Source organism: Peromyscus eremicus, chromosome 8b (assembly GCF_949786415.1).
Source record: "Peromyscus eremicus chromosome 8b, PerEre_H2_v1, whole genome shotgun sequence".
NCBI lineage: Eukaryota > Metazoa > Chordata > Mammalia > Rodentia > Cricetidae > Peromyscus > Peromyscus eremicus.
The window spans coordinates 58675438-58679427 of NC_081424.1; positions in this window are offsets into that span (position 1 = coordinate 58675438).

Sequence of the window (3990 nt, forward strand, 5' to 3'; positions counted from 1 at the left end):
AAATGTAAAATACTAACTCGCTGAACTGCTATTAATGTTCATTACATTTTTTAATCTTTGTAGACTTGACTTAGAAAAAAAATAACTTATGAGGGCAGAGGTTGGCTTTCTCTGTTCTCCCGGATGGAGAGAAACAGCAATGTGGTCATGATATGATGACTGCAGACCTCAGAAGGTAGTTAAGAAGTTACCAGAAAACAGCAGAAACCAGAAGCTCTGGGCAGCCTGGGAGTAGGCATTCCGCTGTGTTTTCTAATGTTTTGAAAGTGGAATCACATATGACGTACATCAAAAAACAGTAAAGAAATAAGAGTGACAAATCATCACAAAGGGCATTGACACCACACTCTGCCTGCCCTGTGTACTCTGTACTCCACAGTACCTGGCACATACCAAACTCTGCCTGCCCTGTGCACTCTGCACTCAACGGTACCTGGCACATACCAAACTCTGCCTGCCCTGTGCATTCTGCACTCGACAGTACCTGGCACACACCACACTCTGCCTGCCCTGTGCACTCTGCACTCAACGGTACCTGGCACACATCAAACTCTGCCCTGTGCACTCTGCACTCAACGGTACCTGGCACACATCGCAGACTGTGTCACTGCTGGGAACATGAGGGATGGAGCCGCAAAGAAAGTGCTTGGCTTGTGGTGTTCAATGCAAAGCTTGCTCCACAATGCATTTGGATCCAAACTCTGTTTAGCATCAAATTAGGCCACCTCTGAGAAACACTAATAGAAATGTCAGGTTGAAAAAGAACAAGACTTCAGGCTTGTATGTTCAACTTAGCATATGTAAAATCTGTATTGATCTACAGCTCTTACAATTCATTTTCTTCCTACAAATGTTGATATATGAAATAATTATATAAATAATAGCTATATAAAAAGAGTTGATACACATATGAAGTATCTGTGATTCTGAGCATGTAAATACACCCTTGCTTATAAAAGATATATATATATATATATATATATATATGTATATGTATATATATAAGTATATATACATGGTATAATTTGATTCATGATTTTAGGCGTGCCACTGAAAATAGGATAGTAATATTTTCAGATCTGTCTTTCATGATGTTCAACTCAAGTTGCATACAAATTGTGGAGAATGTGAAATATAGTGTTGGTTCTACACAGTGAAATCCTAGGCATGCTCTGATCATGTGGCAGCATTCACAGAGTGGGATGAAGAGAAAACAAGTATCTGAGGCTTTTGAGTATCAAGACCTACAAGAAACATTCCATCCTGGGGGGAAGCTCTTTAAAACTAGCAAAGTTCTAAGGGGAGGCTGCTTAGGACTGAAGAAGTAAACAGCTCACAAGTCTCAGGAACTCCCTGGAACCTTGCAGATTCACAGGCCCCTCCCATCCAAGGTTTTAAAAGCAGTAAAGACTGCCATGGAGACTCTCAGTCCTGTTCGGCTGCTCGGCACATCCTTCTGAGAGTTGTGGGACTCCAGCCTCCCCCGGCTTGGATGGAATTTCACTGATGTCATGAAGTCATCCAGGACCCTGTAAGCAACCCCTCATCCATGTTCCTATAAGCCACCCTAGTAACTCATTAGTTACCAAGTTGGACTTTTGTGGTATCCTTACTTGGTCTGTCATCAGTTGGTGGAGTGAGCAGACATCTGTTCACATCTTCCCAGGAACGGAGTCACACAACAGTTGGTATTTAAAAGCAGGACCTGTCAAATTTCCATGCACAGTGCTCCAACACCACACAGAGCAAGAAATCACCATTTCTACTGCAATTAAAAAAGAAAGTCTGAACAAGCTAAAAATGACTTTTCTTGGTTCTGTAATAGAAGTGAGATAGCAAAGCAAACAGCAGCCTGGAAAATGGACGAGATGGTTGACTTTGGAGAATTTGAACTTACCCAAGAAGAGGCCAGGAGCAGATGTCTACAGCTGAAACCCACTGGAGGTCTGATGTGAGAGCATCTTCAACTAGAAGCTCACTTTGGAGGATGCTGAGAGACCTCCAGTTTGAGGGGCATCCTCCAAAGTGAGCCTCAAGGGACCTCATAGGTGCTCTGAGGGGAAATTGGGGGGCAAAAATCCCTAGTGCCTCTCAGTGAGAAAGATTTGTCCTTCAGAGAGAATCCAGGGCCTCTCAGTTCTCCTCAGAGTGTGCCTCAGAGTCTAATGTGCTGGAGCTTGCTGGCCCTCACACTGAGGGAAGAGATGCCTATCACAGACTCACTGAGACAATGGACCAGCCAAGGTGGAGAAACCTGCTAACCTGCTACCTGCAGGAACCATCTTCCTGTGTACGTGTGTAACAAAGCAGTGCATACAATGTAAACAAGTGGAGATATATGTAATTGACAAAAGGAGGGAGCTATAATCTTAGCATACAGCGCTCTCCTCTTTCTAGTCCCGCCTCCGCTCCAACAGAGCCCCAGCACAGTGTCGGGGGATAAGAACTAGACAGCTGCTGGGCTCGTCTATGCAGGACTCTCCAGGGACATAGGAAGATAGAAAAAGACAGACGATAGAGGAAGTGTTACCTCTGACACCACACCTACAGCAAACAGTAAACTCAGCCTCGCTCCTAGCCAGGTAAACGCGACCATTCTAGTCTGATTCCCACAGTAAAACCTTGGCCAAAATCAACTTAAGAAAGGTTGCCTTCGCCTTACACTCCCACAACAGTCCATCACTGAGGGCAGACAACTCAAGCAGGAACCTCGAGATGGCAACAGAAGCAGAGACCACGGAGTTCTGCTTTCTAGCTTGCTCTCCATGGCTTGCTCAGTCTGGCTTATCATATTACCCAGAACCAGCTTCCCAGGGTGGCACTACCCACAGCCAGGTAGTCCCTCCCACATCAATAGTTAATTAAAAACATGTCCCACAGGCTTGTCCAGGCCAATCTCATCGAGGCAATTCAATTGAAGTTCCTTCTTCCCAGATGACCTCAGCTTGTATCAAGTTGACAAAAACTAACCAAGACAACAATCTTCACACTGAAAGCCTGACTCTTCAGGCCTCTTTTTTTGTCAAAGTATACGACTTGGCTTCCATGTAATATCACAAGTCATGCTAAAGTATTCTGATGAGACAAATCAAGAACCAGAAACAAGCTCACATGCAACTGAAATTTTTGAACTATCAGACCAGATATTCAGAAGAATTTTATTAATATTCTTTAGACAGTAATAGGAAGCAGCATATGTGGAAATATCAGCCACGTAGGCAAAGAGATAGAAACTTTGAGGAAGCAGCCAGCAAGGTGGCCCAGGAGGCAAAAGCCATTGTCACCAAGACTGATGACATGAGTTTGGTCCCTGGGACCCCTATGGTTGAAGGAGAGACCCAACTTGAGTAAACTCTTCTCTTACCTCCATAAGCATACTCACATACATGTACACAGGTAAAAAAAAATTGAATATAGTTTTTTAAATAGCTACAGCACTACCTTGATTTAATAATGTAAGAATTCTGACAGATAAGAAAAAAATACTTCTACCTTTCTTCTGTCTTACTCAAGTCTCCTTGGACAAGTAAATACCCAGAAAGCCTATGGGAATGTGTATGCACACACCCACGTACACACACACACGCATACATAATGTAAATTTTGGGGGAAAAGAGAAACTCTAAGAAGGAACCACGAGGAAATACTAGATAAGGAAGCACACAGATGTGAACATGTCTTTGGGTGAAGATATGGCGAGGGAAACCTCTAAATTTGAGATGCAAAGAGTAGAAAGAGTGAAAAGAAAAACATGGAGCAGAATATGCAAAGACTCTGGGCCAATTACATGGGTGTAATACATTTAACAAGAGTGCTACAGAAAGAAAGGCAGAGAGAAAAATGAAGCAAGAGCAGCTGTAGGTTTGGGAAAGTGGGTGAGAAACACTTAGTGATGTTTCCGCCACCATGATAAAATACCATGACCATGTACAACTAGGGGAGAAAGTCTAGTTTGACTTAGGACTCCGGAGAGATAGAGACCGTCACAGA